Source organism: Nicotiana tabacum, chromosome 21, assembly GCF_000715075.1.
Source record: "Nicotiana tabacum cultivar K326 chromosome 21, ASM71507v2, whole genome shotgun sequence".
NCBI classification, from domain to species: Eukaryota; Viridiplantae; Streptophyta; class Magnoliopsida; order Solanales; family Solanaceae; genus Nicotiana; species Nicotiana tabacum.
In genome coordinates this window covers 99367944-99388063 of record NC_134100.1, presented here as the reverse complement: position 1 = coordinate 99388063, position 20120 = coordinate 99367944, and the positions used below count along the sequence as shown (strand labels likewise).

At 39.3% G+C, this 20120-nt stretch overlaps 1 long non-coding RNA gene across 1 annotated transcript; it reads left to right on the top strand.

Moving 5' to 3' along the window:
* Positions 1-3884: 3884 nt before the first annotated feature.
* LOC107809337 (uncharacterized) lies at positions 3885-18240 on the top strand. The gene is made up of 2 exons (XR_001653386.2): positions 3885-16997; positions 17682-18240. It is a non-coding gene; the product is annotated as an uncharacterized LOC107809337 (long non-coding RNA).
* Positions 18241-20120: the final 1880 nt, after the last annotated feature.

Below are 20120 nucleotides of genomic sequence, written 5' to 3'. Positions count from 1 at the left end.
GTCTGTGTTTTCGGGGGAATTTGCACAAACAGCCTTTCGTGAGGCAGTGATGATAATATGCACTGTGTGGGCTAACAAAATCGGGCATCGAGGACAATCCGACCCGCATCTTGGCCTGGCAAATCCATGGATGGCCTGCAATTGAGGCTCTCTCTTTTGCATGCAACCGGTGATTTTGCAGCCATGGCGTGGCGGCCTTATCTTTGTCCAAGCAAAATGCAATATCTGAGCCTCAGATTTCTGGGTATCGAACTTGGGACCTCTTGAGCTTTGAAATCTGTAAGGTTTGCTCCAAATTCTAACTCTAGCTAAAGATCAAACAAATGAGTTATCACATAAAGATGGGTACGTTTTCTTCTCAGAGATTACAGTCCAAAAGCACTTTGCTATGTCAGTGAAGGTGGTTGAAAGATATAGATATATAAATAGAAAGTTGCTGCTTTTTCTGCAAACCCAAATCTAAAGGAAAGTGAAAGACATAAAGATGTTGGACTTGAATTTAGTGGCTTAAGCCTGTTTTAAGTTCACATTGGCTTCTCGTTTAACCTCTCCATTGCTAGAAGGAAATAAAGGTTGCTCTAACTGGTTTTCTTGATTAGAAATTTGTGTGTTCTTTACATTGTCATTAGCATGAAAGGCCCAGAAAGGTATGCTTGAGAAATTAGCTGGACCTCCCAATGGTAAGATGTAAAATGGAGGTCAAATTGGGGTGTATATCATTGTTGCCGTCTTCTAATGCTTCTTAGTTGCTAACTCCACTACCACCTGTCAACATAGCGGGCTGACGAAAAATATCTTAAGTCAGGCTTGGGATCTAATGAAACTGTATCTTGGCTGGGCAATCTAGATGTTACTGGATTTGCAGCCACGACAGTGATTTCCTTCTTTCTCCAAATGAATCAAAAAAGAAAACAATGGACATATATCTTGGCGGGGCAACCCGAATGGCAAGTGATTTTTGTGTCATGCAACCGGTGTTTGCAGCCATGACAATGTCCTCATTCTATTATCTTATCTTCCTCAACAGATCTGAGCCTCAAATTTTCTCTTAGGGTGTCTTTGGCATACAACAACAACAACAACTGAGCCTCAATCCCAAGCAAATCGGGGTTGGATATTTTAATCCTCAATGTCCATGCCACTTCATCTAAGCTCATGTCAGTCTAATATAAAATGTTTGGGGCCCTAATGGATCGGGAATTTGAACCCAACATGAATCGAACACGCAACCTTCTGATCTGGAGTCAGACGCGCTATATTACACCATGACAAGTCAGCCTAGAGAGAGAATTGAGGCTAACAGAGGGAAGGGATTTTCTCCTAAGGGTGGGTGCCCCTCTCTGTTTGTGCCAATGATTTTCTTTAGCAGCTAAACCAACAGCCTTTGTTCATGAAATACTCAGAAAGACTCTGATCATGTAAGAACACGCGTTAATCTCCATATGTTGTCAATCCGCAGCTTCAGCCATAAACTTGTGTCTCTGTGTGTGTGTGTGTGTTTTGGCACATTTCTTTTTCCCCATTTTGAGTAATAGAGGCAATGATGATGTTCAATTGCTGGGCTGACAAAATCGGGCATTGAGGCAATCCAACCAGTATCTTGGCTTGGCAAATGGATGGGTTTTGCAACCATGGCGTGGTTGCCTTCTCTTTGCCTGATCAAAATGCAGATCTGAGCCTCAAATTTCTGGGAATCGAACCCGGGTCCTCTTGTTCTTTGAAATATATTAATGTTTCGTCCAAATTTTAGCTCAAGGTTCAGACCAAATGAATGAGGTGCCAGAGAAGATGGATACTTTTCTTCTCTGGTAAGCCCATGATTTCAAAAACCAAAAGCACTTCTCTTTCTCATTGACTGTGGTTGACAAATAGATATGTGGATTAGAAAATTTTTCTGGTTCCATGTAGACCCAAATCAATCTATCAACTATGCTCAATCCCTGGACATAAATGATTGGAAATGCCATAGGAAGGTATTGAACCTTAGACCTTGTGGATAATAGCCACGCGCTTTAACCAACTGAGCTACACCATGTGAACCCAAGTTGTGAAAATGATAAATAAATAAATAATCGATGGGGCTATGATGACATTCTTCTTAGAAAATGCAATGAAGCATTCAGATAATTTGCGCCGTAGCTTGGCAGGGCAACCTGGCTAATTTTAACATGCTAAAGGTTTGCAGCCATCACGGTGTTGAAAGACTGAATGAGACTTGAACAAGATCTGAGCCTAAAATGTGTGGAATATTTGGTATTTCTGCTTGCACTTAACCCTTTCTATTTCAAATCGTTTCCGTGAAATGGCGATAGTGACTTGTTGTCTTGCTTAAAAGATCTCATTTTTGGTATTTTTTGCTAGATTTTTTCTGCAGTTGACTTGCTGACTAGCTTTGATAATTGAGGATAGAGTGGAATAGCCATCTAATTTGGCAGTAAGGTAAATTGATATATTGATTAGATTTTCGTCCTTTCTAAATGAAGAATGTATCCCAGACAGGTTGACATGTTTGCCAAAACCAAAAGCAAGATATTTTAATTCCACTGATGGTACGTGAAAGAGACCCAATATATGATTTCTACCTTCCTTTTCATTTTCTAACTTCTCTGTAAGTTGTTCTCCATCAGCAAACTGGCTCTCTTTCTCACCTTCAATCAATATTTTGCATTTATATTGGTCTTTACATTTAAACGTCTGATCATTTTATGATCTGCTCCTCGCCCTTAGCATATGGTGTACTTAATGCATGCCATCATCGAACTTTGGTTTTTGGCTTCTCAAATGATGTAGCTTTATAGTTCCTCATTTCTTTTGCCTTATTCATCGTGTTGCTAGCGGAAATATTGGATGACAAGTTGCATAAGCAGACCTTTACTAAACTGTGAATTTGCATTGAAGAAGCCTGTATCTTGGCTGGGTGAGCCATATGTTACTGGAATTGCAGCCATGGCAGCTTCCTGAATCTCCTTTTGCCTGTTCCTATATTTATTTGAGCCGCGCTCGTCTTGTTAAATTCTTTGTCTGTTTACCAGCGCTCTTGAATTGAAAGGTTGTTGTTTTTGTAATCCAACTCTGGCTTGAAGTGATAACTATTCTATGCTTACGCTATTCCATTTCTTCTTTTCCTTCTCCTACTTACACTACTGCTGTATAAATCAAAGTTGTTGATGAATCTATTGCTACAGTTGCAGGATTGCACCCTAGCCGTTTCATTTTCTCTGTAATCTGAGAAACACAGATGACAATCATATGAAGTCTAATGCTATGATGAAAATAGATACTGTGCTTGATCTGAATGGAGAAATATATTTGAATTGAATCTAGATAATGAGGTAACAGGAAGCTTGATTTTATCAAAGGGCCCTGCTTCTTATGGTAAATATCTCTTTGCCTTCTGATTGAACAATATATTGCATTTCACAGTGAAGCTCACAGAATTATGCTTAAGGTTATTATAGTTGTCTCAAAGTCAAGAGGTTTTTGTTTCTGCGTATGCATCAAATTTTCCGTTTGAAGTTGCAGCATTCAAAATGCTTACTATGTGTGTGTTTATTTATTTGTGTAGTACCAGAGCAAGGACGCAATCCAACTTCTATCTTGACTAAGTATATCCCACCAATGTTGCAGCCAAATGGTGTCACATTGCCACTCTGCTCCAAAGCAGAGATCTAAGCCATAGTTCTTACAATGTTTGTGCGTTTTCTGTCATTCAAAATGCTTACTATGTGTGTGTTTATTTATTTGTGTAGTACGAGAGCATGGACGCAATCCAACTTCTATCTTGACCAAGTATATCCCACCAATGTTGCAGCCAAATGGTGTCACATTGCCACTCTGCTCCAAAGCAGAGATCTAAGCCATAGTTCTTACAATGTTTGTGCGTTTTCTGTCATTCTATTCATGTTCTTTCTTCTGCTTTTGCTTATATACCAATTTCAAAAGAAAATCTTTACGTAATGGAATGGATTTTGAGGATTCATATACTGTCTTTAACAAGTTTGGTATAGCGGCAAGTTGTTGCTGTATTTATCTATACAATTTTCAAACTTTCATGCTTTTTTTCAATCTTGAGAGTTCCAAATTTCATAGGCAGTGAAGATTCTTCATAAAGAAAATGAAAAGTGAAAAAGATTTAGAGTTGATTTATTACCTGGCTTGACATTCCAGTCGGAAGGTCTGTGAAGGAGGATGATAAAGAAAATGGTATTCTTATCATTTCTTAGAAGGCAACCGGCATTGCAGCAATGGCAGTGTAAACTCTGCTCTTTCATTTGATTAAATAGGCGAAAATCTGAGCCTCATCTTTAACTTGTTTTTTTTTTTACATTTTTTTGACAAGCCTTTCTGGAGATTGATTTAGGCTAGAGATATTTGAAATAGGCTGAACACGTGTAATTAGAATGATTTGGAGCTTGATATTAACAGAGAATTGGAGTAATTGCTTCCCCTCAATTGCATTCAATTCCATGCCATACAAACAGTCCCAAACTATGCAATTACACCCAATTACAAGGTGGCTTTCCAAACGGGCTCTACGTATGAACATAGAGGGTTTAGCAGATCCTAATAGTTTAGCCCAGAAAGGAAGAATGAGACATCAGAGAGATGGGATTTTCGGTAAGGAGTGGTGCCACTCTCTGCTATGTTTATGATTTTTCCATTCATAAAACCAACAGCCCTTTGAGTAGAAAAGGAAACCAGGAAATAGCCAGTTTCTCTGCTTCTGCTGATTTGCACAAATAGCGGCTTTTTATGTCCTTGTATTTACAAGGTAGAGTAGAAATGGCACAAGATAGCCACTTTCAATGGTGCTGAGGCCGTACTGATGTTGATGGATCCTCGCAGATCACCTGAAATGGGCTGTGATGATGATTGCTTCTTACTGGGCTATCTAGTCTACTGATTTGAGTAAATCCGACCCGTATCTTGGCGGGGCGACCCGATATGCCATCATTCCACAAAATTGCATAAATATGACACTTTTTGGAGTGATCTTTAACTTTTGACCCCCGCTTGCCCCATGGGCAGAACTTCCATTTCAAAAGTTAAAAGCCTTGCCCATGGGGCAAGTGAGAGGCGACACTTATTAAACTTGAAGTTGTGCCCATGGGGCAAGCGGGGGCAAAAATTCAAGACAGTCCACTTTGAGGGCTATTTTTGTACTTCACCCTTTGCAAACCGGTGTCTGCAGCCATGGCGTTGTTGCTTTCTCTTTGCAGGTTCATATACTGCAAAATCTGAGCCCTAAAAGTCTATGGCAACCATATCTTGAATGGATGGCCGTTCTTGGGGACCGAAACCCAATTGGGTTCTTCAGCTTTTCTTGAACACCCATTTGCAGTTGTCTGTCTATTAAATTTTTAGCTCAAAGAATGAGGCAATCAGAGAAAAATGGAGACCTGTCAGGGTAGTTGGCCATCTCCAGCATGCCAATGATTTATATTTTGCTCCAAACAAACAGCCCTTCCTGTGTATGTATGCTTTTTTTTTGTGTGTGTATATATATTGTGTCTGTTTCTGTCCGTCTATCAATTTTACATGGTCTTTCTGTTAAATTCTCTCTTATAAATCAGTGTTTCACTACACAAAATGGAGGTTCAGCCTAGTATCAAGAATGAGGCCAACACAGAGAATAGGGAATTTGTGGAGGGTGGTTGCCCCTCTGTTTGGCCTATGATTTCTTCATCAACAAAACCAACAACCCTCTTCTTTTTTTTCAATTTTTCACATTGGTGACTGGTATATTTGTGAAAATCACCAAAAAAGAAGGCAAATATCTATTGCCATTGATGTGATGCTGATAGCATTAGTACTCCCTCTGTTCCAATTATGTGTCTTGGAACTGTCCAAATTTCTAGGGAAGAGTTCCCATTTTCCGCGAGGCAGTGATGATATTGATTAATCTGGGTTGTTATACGGTGCATGGAGAAGACCCGACTCGTATCTTGGCGGGGCAAACCTAGATCATTCAATTGGTTCATTTTGCAGCCATGGCGTTGTCGTCTTCTCTTTGCCCCATTTTATACAGATCTGAGCCTTAACTTCCAGTGAGTCAGTGTGGACTTTCCGACCCAGAGCTTCAGATGAAAATCCAGTTCATTTTAGCTCAAAGAATGAGGGAATCGGAGAAAAATGGGGATTGTTTTAGGGCGGTTGACCATCTACGGCATGCCTCTGATTTCTTCTGCTGCCACAACAGCTGATCTGCACAAATAGCTGATTTTATGACCCCTTGTATTTAGAACAAGGTAGAAATGACACACAAGGTAGCCACTTTAAGTTCTGCTAATAGTGGGCTATGATGATTTGCTTCTTTCTTTTTGGTCTATCCTTCACTAGCTTTGAGGAAATCTGTCCCGTATCTTGGCGGGGCGACCCGGTATGGCATCATCTGCAAACCGCTTTTGCAGCCACGGCGTGGTCGGGGTCTCTTTGCATTTTCATAAAAAAGCAAAATCTGAGCCCTAAAAGTTTTACGACAACCATTTGATGGTCTTGAATGATGGTCGATCTCTGGAACTGGAAATCCAATTGGGTTCTTCAGTTTTTTCTTGAACACCAATTATCAGCTGCAGTTCTCCATCAAAATTTTAGCTAGAAAATGAGGAAATCGGAGAAAAAATGGGGATTTCAGGGTGGTTGACCATCTCCGGCATGCCAAGGATTTCTATGTTGCTCCAAACGAATAGCCCTTTCTGAGTATGCATGCATCTATGTCTCTATTTGTTAATACCTGTTAATACTGTGCTCCTGCGTGGCTGCGTTTTCAGGCAAAGCAGCAACAAAAGCATAGAAAATGAGGGTTATTTCTTGAGTAGTGCAGACTTACGGGGTCTCTTCCGTTAAATACTCTCTTATAAAGTAGAGTGTTTTACTACACAAAAATGGAGGTTCACCCCAGTAAGAAGAATGATGCCAACAGAGAGAAAAGGGAATTCTTGGAGGGTGGTTGCCCCCTGTTTGGCCTATGATCTCTTCATCAATAAAACCAATAACTCTTCAGAAATATTTGTACATTTTTCTGACCTCTCTGAGCTTAAGCCAGACATCCTGTAATATTGGTGTTTGTTTGTCAAAAATTGCTTGAAATTGTTGAAACGCCTACAATTGAAAAGTTCCCGTCTTTCCAGAGAGGCAGTGATGATATTGCTAATCTTGGCTGATAAATCGGGGCATGAAGACAATCCGATCCGTATCTTGGCAGGGCAAATCCGGGTGGTTTGTGATTGGGGCCTTCTTTTTCACATGCAACCGGTTCTATTGCAGCCATGGCGTGTTGTTGTCTTCTCGTTGCCCCATTTTACGCAGATCTGAGTCTCAATTTCCAACTAGTACATCTGGACTTCTCGGGACTCGAACCCAAGATCTTGACTTTTCGGGATTCGAACCCAGAATCTCTCGTTTGGGTAAACCCATTTGGGTTATTCAGTTTTTCTTGAAACCTTGTTGCTGTTTCCATCAAACTTTTAGCTAAAAGAACGAGGCAATTTGGGGGGGGGGATCATGTAGGGTGGTTGACCATCTCCGACATGCCTATGATTTCTAGTTTAATTTAGTTCTAACAAACAGCTCTCATTGTGTGTGTTTGTTTCACCAAACCCCATACATTGAGGACCATTCTGATCATTTTATCTTTGTTTTCTGTTTTTGTTATACTGTGTTCCTCAGAGGCTGCGTTTCTGTGGGTAAGCAACAGCAGAAACATACAACACTTAAATTGAAAAGGAAAATGATGGGGCTATGATGATTGATTGTTATTGAGCATATAGAACCTGCCATTGTAGTTTCAGGCCTGTATCTTGGCGGGGCGACCAATATTATAGGGTTTGCAGCCATGGCAGTGTCAAAGAACTTTTGCCTGAGATCAACTACTCATCTGAGCCTCAAGAAATGGCTGAATACATCGACAGCCCCTCAAACTTGTCAATTTTTTTCATTTGGACACCTGAACTAATGGTGGTTCTATTCATCACCTGAACTCGAGTCAAACTATGTCTATTAGACATAGACACACGTTGCTGAAGTTGTCCAACCGGGCTCTTATGGAAAAGTTAACACTTTCCAACTTTTCCATAGGAGGCGGTGATGATATTGCTAATCAGGTCTGGAATTTGAGGCATGGAGAAAATCCAACCCGTATCTAGGCATGGCAAACCCGGATGGTTTGTGATTGGGGCTTCTCTTTCACATACAACCGGTTCTTTTGCAGCCACGGCATTGTTGCCTTCTCTTTGCCCCATTTTAGGCATATCTGAGCCTCAACTTCCAATTACTCTTTAAAATAGGGTCCTAAAAACGGCTATTTGTTCACTTCCCCCATTTTACGGCATTGAGAAAATCCGATCCGTTTCTAGGGCGACCTGGTATGACATCATTTGCAAACCGGTGTCTGCAGTCATGGGATGTGTCACTTTCACTTTGCATAGTTCGTAGAACAACCATTTGATGGTCTTGAATGGATGGTCGTTCTCTGGAACCGGAACACACTGTTGGGTTCTTCATTTTTTTCTTGAACATCCCATTTTCAGATGCTGTTTTCCATCAAGTTGGTTGCTAAAAAATGAGGCAATTGGAGACAGAATGGAGATTTTTCAGGGTGGTTGACCATCTCCGTCATGCCGGTGATTTATTTTTTGCTCTAAATCAACAACCCCTTTTGCATATATGATTGTGTGCATATGTGTATGTATGTATGTATCTATCTATCTATTATATGGAAGAATTATTTAACTGCCAGTACCACGTTGGGCTGTTTTATGAACCAAACAGCAAGAGATCAGTGTAAGAACAGGGAGAATTATTTAACTGCCAGTACCCCGTGTGATAGGATGGAGTGTATGCAGACCTTACCCTTACCTTGTGTGAGGTAGAGAGACTGTTTTTAAGCATTTTCAAAACAGGCTTGAAAAATACAAGAGTAAAAAGCTAAGGATGAAAATACTGAAGAAAAGAGAAGTATTGACAGCAAAATAGTAGAGATAACTAACGTAAAAGAAACAACAGTCGTAATAAAATTAACTAATAAGATAATAATAGAAAAATGATAATAATATTGATAAGGAGAAGAGAGGATAAGCACTGTTTTCTGATATACTCACAAAAAGCCTCGATTGAAACATACATGGCAGGGTAACCTGGAGAGGTTGTAGTGTATGATGCGCATGTATATTATCTGAATACTAGGGGTATCGATGGTTCGGTTCGGCCAATTATTTTACAATGAGGCCCATATTTTTTGGAGGTCCAAAAGCATTAGGGAACTGTAACCTGAAGCGGACGGGGAAACAAAAATGATAAAAAGCTAATTAGTTTAAGTCTGAGGCTGCTGGATTCAGAGAGTTGTGGGGAGTTCTTTGAGTGGTTGCCCCTCTCTACCATTCTTAGCGATCACTCAAAGTTTTCCTATATCAAACCACTCATTAGCAAAATAAATTCAATGAGGCAATGAAGTTGTTCACTCTTTACTCATCAGCTGGTTAAGCTTTGCTATATCTTGGCGTGGCAGCTTTTGGGAGGTCTTGTGTGACATTGCAGCTATTTTGGTTTCTGTGTCTCGCAAAGGCTCCTTAAGCTTGCAGCCATGGCGGGTTTAGCTTATGCCTGAGAAAAGGTGAATCTGAGCCTCCCGGGTATCTTTTTGCGTTCAAAGAATGAGGCTTTTTATGGAACTCGAGAAAGGTTGAGATTTTCTAAGGGTGGTTATTCTCTTTCTTGGAAGTGCAATTTAGCCAATAAATTTTCCTATGTCTTTGTTGCAAACAGAAATATTAACAGCCCTTTCATCAGCAAAAAGCCAATTATGGTGTTGAGGATAATGATGAATTGATGATAGCCATGGTTGTGGTAGTAATAAAGAAAAGGCCAAATACATAGATAGCCCCTTAAAGGTGGCACGATTTGTCAGTTAGTTTGCCCCTAAACTTGTCTAGACTCTAGAGAAATCTTTTTGTACTTGGATCCCAGACCCTAGACTTTGTGAATGAGGCTATGATTATATTTTCCAGGAAGCTTGAAAGTAGTCAGATTGTTGAGCTGATTCGCATCTTGGCTAGGCAAACACGGGGGAGTTTGTGAGGTGGGTTCTTATTTGCTCTCTCACAAAGGTGTCTGCTTCTTGCAGCCATGGCGGATTAACCATTTTTCTGATAGATTTATGGCGAATCTGAGCCTCTTTTCTGTGTAAAGTGAGCTTTTTCTTTCTGCGGATCTTTACCCAAATAGTCAGTCGGATTCATACATGGTTATACACATCTTACACATGGATTATACATCCACCAGCTATTCTTAGTTTAAGCGGTTGGATGTGCGGCTATTTAGGTTAATTCTTCTTCTTTCTGGGCTATATCTGCTTTAAATGCATTGAGAAAATCCAACCCGTATCTTGGCGGGACATCTGTGTATGTCAATCATCTGCAAACCGGTGTCTGCAGCCGTGGCGTGTGTCCCTTTCTCTTTGCATTTTTCAAAAAACAGCTGATGTTTATATGTGTGTTTGTTTAATCAAACCCCATACATTTAGGACCATTTTGTTCATTTTCTCTCGGTTTTCTGTTACTGTTACGCTATGTTCCTCACAGTTTGCATTCTATGGCAAAGCAACAGCAGTAACATACAACAATGAAATTGAAAAGGAAAATGCTGGGGCTGTGATGATTGATTTTTATTAAGCATACGGAACCTGGCATTTTAGTTTTAGGCCTGTATCTTGGCAGGGCGACCTGTATTTTAGGGGTTGCAGCCATGGTAGTGTCAAAGAACTCATTGCCTAAGATCAATACTTATCTGAGCTTCAAGTCTTTCTGAAATGGCTGAATACATCAATGGCCCCTCAAACTTGTCAATTTTTTTCATTTGGACAGCTGAACTAATGGTGGTTCTATTGACTACCTGAACTCGAGTCAAACTGTGTCTATTAGACACACGTTTCCGAAGTTGTCCAAACGGGCTCTTATGGAAAAGTTAACATTTTCCAGAAGAGGCAGTGATGATATTGCTAATCTGAGCATAATAACCGAGAAAATCCAACCCGTGTATTGGCGGGGTAACCCGGTATGGCATCATTTGCAAACCGGTGTCTGCAGCCATGGCCTGTGATACTTTCTCTCTGCATAGTTCATAGAACAGCAAAATCTGAGCCCTAAAAGTTATACGGCAGCCATTTGATGGTCTTGAATGGATGTTCGTTCTCTGGAATAGGAAAAATGGAGATTCAGTCCAGTAGAAGAATGAGGCCAACAGAGAGAAAAAGGGAATTCTTGTGAGGGTGGTTGCCCCTGCTGCTTGGCCTATGATTTCTCCATCAACCAAACCAACAACCCTCTTCAGAAATCCTAGTACTGCTTTCTGATTTCTCTGAGCTTAAACTAAACATCCTTTGATCTCTGTTAGTTTGTCAAAAATTGTTTGAAATTGACTAAACAGGCTATATATGGAAAAGTTACCATTTCTCTAGAGGCAGTGATGATATTGCTAACCTGGGATAATATTCGGGGCGTGGAGACAATTCGACCCCTATCTTAGCACGGCAAGCCCGGATTGTTTGTGATCGAGGCTTCTCTCACATGCAACCGGTTCTTTTGCAGCCATGGCATTGTTGGATTCTCTTTGCCCCATTTTTTGTAGATCTGAGCCTCAATTTCCAACTAGTACATCTGGACTTTTCGGGACTCAAAACCATACATCTGGACTTTTCGGACTCAAACCAGGACGTCTCGTTTGGTATAACCCATTTGTGTTTTTCAGTTTTTCTTGTTTGTTGCAGTTCTCCATAAAAATTTTAGCTCAAAGAATGAGGCAATTGGAGAAAAAATGGATTTTCGAGGGTAGTTGAACGTCTACATCGTGCCTATGATTTCTATTTCCTTTTAGCTCTAACAAACTGCTTTTTTTCTTTATGTGTGGGTTTGTTTAACCAACCCCCATACATCAAGGACCATCTTGATCATTTCTCTCTGTTTTCTGTTACTGTTTTACTCTGTTCCTCAGAGGCTGCGTATCTATGGTAAAGCAACAGCAAAAGCATACAACAATGAAATGGAAAAGGAAAATGACGGGGCTGTGATGATTGATTGTTATTAAGCATATAGAACCTGGCATTTCAAACCTGTTTTGAAAAATGCTTTTCTTGAGCCAAGGGTCTACCGGAAACAACCTCTCTACCCCACAAAGTTACGGGTAAGTTAGGGGTAAGGTCTGCGTACACCCATCCTCCTTAGACCCCACATGTGGGATCACACGGGGTATGTTGTTGTTGTTGTAACCTGGCATTGTAGTTTCAGGCCTGTGTCTTGGCGGGGCGACCCATATTATAGGGTTTGCAGCCATGGCAGTGTCAGAACTCATTGCCTGAGATCAATTACTTTTATGAGCCTCAAGCCTTTTTGAAATGGTTGAATACATCCCCTCAAACTTCGCAAGTTTTTTCGTTGAGACACATGAACTAATGATGGTACCTCTTGAACACCTGAACTCGAAGAGGCAGTGATGATATTGTTAATCTGGGCTAACATTTGGGGCATGGATAAAATACAACCTGTATATTGGCATGGCAATCCCGGATGGTTGTGATTGGAGCTTCTCTTTCACATGCAGGCGGTTATTTGGCAGCCATGGCATTGTCACCTTCTCATTGCCCCATTGTAGGCAGATCTGAGCCTCAACTTCCATTAGTCTTTAAATAGGGGTCCTAAAAATGGCTATTTGTGCACTTCCCTCTCTTTATTGCATAGAGAAAATCCAACATGTATCTTTTTTTTTTGATAACCGTGGTGTCCAGGCCAGCTTGCGCGCACCTCGACTAATTCCACGGGATACCTGCAACCTCCCACTAGCAACAGGTACCAACAGCTATCAAGTAACTCTATCCACCAAGGCTTGGATAGATGGGAAGAAATTTGAACCTGAGACCTCATGGTTCTCACCCACTTCATTGACCACTAGGACACCCTTGGGTGCATCAGTGTATTGGTATTACTTACAAAATCCAACATGTATCTTGGCGGGGTGATCCGGTATGGCATCATTTGCAAACCGGTGTCTGCAGCGTTTGCCTGTGACACTTTCTCTTTGCATAGTTCATAGAACAGCAAAATCTGAGCCCTTAAAGTTTTTTGTTTTTTTCTTGAACACCTATTTCAGATCCTGTTCTCCATCAATTTTTTATCTAAAAAATGAGGCAGTTGGAGAAAAAATAGGGATTTTTCAGGGTGGTTGACCATCTCCGACATGCCAGTGATTTCTTTTTTGCTCTAATCAACAGCCCTTCCTGCATATGTATGAGTATGTGTATATAATAATATATATATGTATTTGTATGCCTATTTCGATCTCTATCTATGACTAATCTGTTTCTGCATGGCTGCGTTTTCAAGCAAAGCAGCAGCAAAAGCATAGAAAGGGGAGGTTTAGTTTCCTAAATGCAGACTTACGTGCTCTCTTCGGTTAAATTCTCTCTTATAAATCAGAGAGTGTTTTACTTCACAAAATTGGAGGTTCAGACCAGTATGAAGAATGAGGCCAACAGAGAAAAAGGGAATTCTTGTGAGGGTGGTTGCCCCCTCTACTTAACCTATGATTTCTCCATCAACCAAACCAACAACCCTCTTCAAAAAAGTACTACTACTACTACTATTGGTTTCTGATTTCTCTGAGCTAAAACCAAACATCCTCTGATCTTAGCGTTTCTTTATCAAAAATTCTTTGAATTGTCCAAACGTCTACTGTGTAAAAGTTTCTACTTTTCAAAAGAGGCAGTGATGATATTGCTAATACTGGGCTGATATTTGGGGCATGGAGACAATCTGACCCATACCTTGGCAGGGCAAACCCGAAGGTATGGGTGAGGCCTTCTCTGTCACATGCAACCGGTTCTTTTGCAGCCATGGCGTTGTCGCCTTCTCTTCGCCCCATTCTTTTGCAGATTTGAGCCTCAATCTTCAACTAGTCTTTGTGGACTTTTTGGACTTGAACCCAAGACCTCGTCATGTGGAAACCCATGTCATTTTTGAAATATGCATGTTGTCTTTGCTGTTGCTGCTGCATCTTCTTCTTTTTCTTTTGTTCTTGATGATGATTGATGTGTTATCAACCAAATAGCAAGAAATCAATGTAATAAGAGGGAGAATTTATGGCTACGAGGATAATTCTTTTTTTGAGCAATTTGAATTAGGCTTTGAAATGATAAAGCCTTACTTTGGCAGGGTAACCAAGAGAGGTAGCAGCCATGGCGGTTTTTGATAAACTCAATGCCTGATTAAATTGAAATCTGAGCCTAAGTTATGTACATGATGCACATGTACATTGTCTTTGTATTACGTACATAGTAACATACACAAACATATCATGAGAAAATGTCCAAAATGGTCCCTTATTGAGGCAGTATGATCTTTCAATCTATGCTCCTATGCTACTAATTGAGCATTGAGAGTACCCGCCCCATATCTTGGCAGGGCAATGACCCTGGTGCTTGTGAATTTTGTGAAAAATTGCATGCAACTGGGGGATATTTGCAGCCATGGCGTGTCAGGACTTACTTTGCCTGTGCATAAGTACAGATCTGAGCCTCAATTGTCACTTGTATCTTACTTTGGGTGTATTTGACCTGGAGGAAAATGTTTTAGTGAAGCAGCCCTAAAAGTGGCTACCTGATATAATTTCTGCAATTAAGACCTTCGTCATGAGGCCCATAATTTTGGGAGGTCCAAAAGGATTAGGGCACTATTAGATCAAGCATAAGGAAAAACAAAAATGGCAAAAATCTCATTCTTCAAGTCTGAGGCTGCTACCACTCTGTCATTCTCAGCAGAAGGTGAAACTAAAATGGTGAAAATCTTGGAGTTGTTGCTGCTCCCCTTTGTCTTTCTCAGCAACCAATGATCACTCAAATTTCCTATTTTCAAATCACTCTTTGGCAAATAAGTTCAATGAGGCAGTGGAGATTTTCATTCTTTACTCATCAGATGGTTGAGCTTGCTATATCTTGGCGTGGCATCTTTTGGGGGTTTTGTGAGTGGGAGCTATTTTGGTTTCCGTGTTTCACAAAGTCTTCTTAAGCTTGCAGCCATGGTGGGGTTTTACTTATGTCTGAGAAAAGGTGAATCTGAGCCTCGAGTATCTGTTTGCGTTCAAAGAATGAGGCTTTTTATGGAACTCGAGAAAGGTTGAGATTTTCTAAGGGTGGTTACTCTCTTTCTCCGAAGTTCTATTTGGCCAATGAATATTTCTTTACCTTTGTTACAAAGAGAAAGATTAACAGCCCTTTCATCAGCAAAATGCCAATTATGGTGATGATGATGATAGCCATGTTTATGGTAGTAATAAGGAAAAGGCCAAGTGCATAGATAGCCCCTTAAAGTTGGCATGATTTCCCAGTTATTTTGTCACTTAAACTTGTCCCGAGAAATCTTTTTGTACTTGGATCCTAAACCCTATATTTTGTGATGAGGCTATGATGATATTCTCCAGGAAGCTTGAAAGTCGGATCATTTAGCTGATTCGTATCTTGGCTAGGCAAAGGCAGGTTAATTTGTGAGGTGGATTGTTATGTGCTCTCACAAAGGTGTCTGCTTCTTGCAGCCACGGCGGATTAGCCACTGTTCTGATAGATTTTAAGGCAAATCTGAGCCTCTTTTCTGTGTTAAGTTTAATTCTACAAATTGTCTTTCACATTTACTACCAAAATTCCTAAACATTTCTTGTTAGCAAATGGTACCTTTCTAAGGATGAGTTTTCCTTGTATTGTTCTTCTTTATCATCGGTCCAACTGGTTGAGGACATACAAAAGCTTAATTGGCCTTCTAACGGTAAACCATGCAGTTGCAGGATCTATTGTTATTGCGATGGCTTGTTTCTTATTGGGGTTCGTAATTCTGATAAACACCGCATATGGACTCTTTGGCATTTGTACATGGAGCATTTCACTGTCTTGCTTTGTCACTGAATAATTTTGTGGTTTCATTTTGTATTGCAAAGCAGTACAGAGAGATATCGTTGCCAGAGAGGTGCTTGATTTTAAACGTGGCCGTACATAAAAAATGGAGTTTCAGTATTGGGAGGAATGCTTTGTGGTTATTCAACTTATACTCATCAGGGGAAGGACACTTTCAAGTTAGGAGTAATGAAAGACTATGGTTCAAGAAATCTTGGAATAATTTGTTTACATATACAAGGTACTGAGGAAATTGTTTCAGTGAAGCAGCCCTAAAAGTGGCTACCTGGTGTCATTTCTACAAATAAGACCTTTCACATGAGGCCCATAATTTTGGGGTGTCAAAAGATCAGGGCACTATAGTATGAAGCAGAAGGTGAAATGAAAACGGCAACAATCCCATTAGTTTAAGTTTGAGGTTGCTGGATTTAGAGAGCTGTGGCGAGTTGTTTGTGTGGTTGCCCCTCTTAGCAGCCAATGATCACCCAATGTTTACCAATTTCAAACTATTCTTTAGCAAATTAAGTTCACTGAGGCAGTGACGATTTTCATTCTTTACTCATCTTTTGGCTGATTTTTGCTGTATCTTAGCGTGGCAGCTTACAGCGACCTTGTGAGATATGGGATCTATTTAGGTTTCTGTGTCTCGTGAATGCTTCTTAAGCCTGCAGCCATGGCGGGGTTTAGTTTATGTATGAGAAAGGCAAATCTGAGCCTCCCACATAGCTGTTTGTGTTTAAAAAAATGAGGCTTCTTATGGAACTCGGAGAATGGTTGAGATTTTGTAAGGGTGGTTACTCCCTTTCTCTGAAATTCAATGTTGCCAATGAATTTTCCTGTACTTCTCTTACAAAGAGAAAGACTAACAGCCCTTTCATAAAAAAAATGCCAGATATGTTCTATAAGATGGGAAAATACATATTTTGCCCACCTAAACTAGCCCCAAAAAAAACCGAATCCTAAACCCTAAACATTGTGAATGAGGCTATGATGATATTCTCCAGGAAGCTTGCAAGTCAGATTTTTGAGCTGATTCTTATCTTGGCTAGGCAAAGGCAAGGGAATTTGTGAGGTTGGTTCTTATATACTCTCACAGAAAGGTTTCTGCTCTTTGCAGCCATGGCCCATGGTGGATTAGCCTTTTTTCTGATATTCAAATCTGAGCCTCTTTTCTTTGTTAAGTTTACTGCTACCATGGGTCTGTTTCTTTCGTTCTTTAATTATTTTTATGTTCTTGTTGTATAATATTGGTTTGTGATGAGTCTAAACGTAGTGACATGATCTAAATGTAGCAACATGATCAGCGGGAATTCATATAGTTGATCCTAGCTTGCTTGGGACTGATGCGTTGTTTTTTTTTTTTTTAATGTTCAAGTTATTCTTCTGCTTTGCATAATATCCAGTTTCAAAAGAAAACTGTCATGTTTTATATACACATTTTCCGAGAAGCAAGTTCAAATGGAAGTGAATATTGAGGATTTATATGTTGTCTTTGGCCTGGCTTGGCAAGACCAGTCCTGTGGTCTTTCTTATAAGGCAACTGATGGTTGCAACCACAGCAATGTTAACTCTGCTATTTTCTTTGATTAAATAAGCGAAAATCTGAGCCTTATCCTCAACTTGGTTTGTTTGCATCTTCTTTTTTTACAAGTCTTTCTGGAGATAGTTTTAGACAAGAAATATTTTCGTTGTTCTTTTTGGTCTATTATTTTATATTCAGGTTCTCCTTTATTTAGTGGTTACTGGTTTGTTACAGGTTGGAGGGAGTTATGGTGTCTCCAATTTCCCTGGATCATTTGTCTTTCTGCAGAGCCAAATTTCAAGTTGTTCAGGGGTTCTCTCTTTTCAAGTTTCATTTTCTTTTGGTATTTTTATCCCAGTTATAGCTGTAGTTTCTTGGAGCCTTGCTTTAACTTTGAAGACTATTCAACTCTTGGAGCTTGAGATTGTGTCAATACAAGTTTAACACTAATGCTTCTTTATTTCTCTTTCACTCTTAGATGAGAATGTGCACAGTTCAAGAAAGCCTGATAGCTCTAACACGCGCAGGGAATGAAGAAAACCGGTCAGTTTAAGAACTAAACTTATCCACCAGCTGGTTGTCCTGTCCAAAATTGAATTCTGACTCCATAGAGAAACTTCAAGCAGTTCTATGATATATATAGGAATTAAGATTCTGTTGGTGAATCTCTTGTGCATAACAGCATAGCATAGAACGGCCCTTTCTAAGATTCTTGAATTACTTTGTGATACACTTTGAGCATAAGATCGATGTTCATTAGAATTCTTAGAAGATCAAGAAATGCGCGCCTTTATATCTTGTCTTTTTTCTTTTTCTTTTTCTTTTTCTATTATGAATCAAGAAGGTGAGCCTTGGCGTAACGGATAAAGTTGTTGCCATGTGACCAGGAGGTCACTGGTTCAAGCCGTGGAAACAACCTCTTGCAGAAATGCAGGGTAAGGTTGCGTACAATAGATCCTTGTGGTCCGACCCTTCCCCGGACCCCGCGCATAGCGGGAGCTTAGTGCATCGGGCTGCCCTTTTTTATATTATGAATCAAGACAATGTACTTGTTTAAGTTTGTTTCATTGTTACTGTGATTTTGTGAAATTGCATTCTCATTCCCCCCCTCCCCCCCCCCCCTGCATGTTTAACTAGCAGCTGGTATTTTTTTTGCCTCTTGTGATGATGCACAGGTACAGAGTCCTTTTTCCCCGAAAACTTTCCTAGTGAAACCATAAGAAATGTTGAGTTGATAGGATACAGTTCAATGAACAAGCATCACCCTTCAGTTTTTTTGGGTCTGGAAACCAAAATCAGTTTCGTTAGCCCTTTTATAAATATTTGTCTGCTATATTTAATCTATACATTACCTGCATATATGTGATTTTTTGTTTGATGACTTTGGCTTGGAAATTTTCTTGTGGAAATATATGAAATATACAACAATATGCCTAGTGTATTCCCACAAGTCTTAAATAACGAAATATGGTTTTGACTTTTAGTTCTAAATTCTAAATAATACTCCTACTCTTATATGATTCTCAAGGTGAATTAAACATATATCAGGTTAATAGAGGTGAAATCCCAGTGATGATTGGACAAGATAAATTAGGCACTCTCATCGCCAAATAATTTCCAGCAGTCAACTAGAACTCAATTTAATAGCATGATGCAAGTCTTTCGCTATATTTCATGCAAAATGTTGAGGTTTGATATTTATTGTTATTTCGTTTTTCATTTGGTGTTCATTACCCATATTAGGGCCCGATTCATAGCGGCAAATCTCATATAAGGGGTAAAATGGTAAAAATAGCACGGGCTAGCCAGTTTTCATACTGGTAATTAAAAAATAGCCGGTGTTTGCAAAAGTCATTGAAAAATAGTCACTATTTATTGCAATACGGAAAGTTCTCCGGCACATGGAAAGCTCCGCATAATATACTGGAGATTAGAGCACCTGTGTATGAACTTTCAGTATATTATGCTGGAATTTTAGTATGCTATGCTGGAAGTTTACATGTAAAAAAATTCTAACTCCAGGAATATTTTTCGGATTTTGAACAGTGTTTTTGTTCAGATTTATCTTTATATGAAAAGTTCTAAATTTCGATTATTTTTTAAATTGTGACTATTTTTAAATTAACGCTTGTAAAATCGGTTTTTTGAATTTCACATGGTAAAATGCTCGTTAATGAATGTTACTTTATTCTCAAAAAGAAAAAAAGAGTAAGACTATCACGCAAATCTTCTTTTTATTAGTGTCACAAGTGATATAGTTATGATCACAAGAAAGTAATAAATTTTGTTTTTTCATATAAGCTTTGTACAACAACAAATAACATTTTATAACTGACAACTTAGAAATTATACTAATGGTGTAAATTTTTAAAATTACTTATATAGCTAAAATCTAAATAAAAATACTGTATTAGTTGTTTTAAATTTTACTTACTCCTTTTGTTTCAATTTAGATGACATATTTAGCTAATCGAGAGTCAATTTGACTAAAATTTGAAGTTAAATTCGATTAATTCAACTCAATATTTTAAAATTATAATTTAGATATTCAAAAATCATACGAAAAATACTATAAATTATAAAATTTCTCAAATACATTTTAAAGTGCCGGTCAAATTTCACTTTGTATAACTCTCCATAAACTAATAGTGGAGTAATACTTTAACAAAGGAC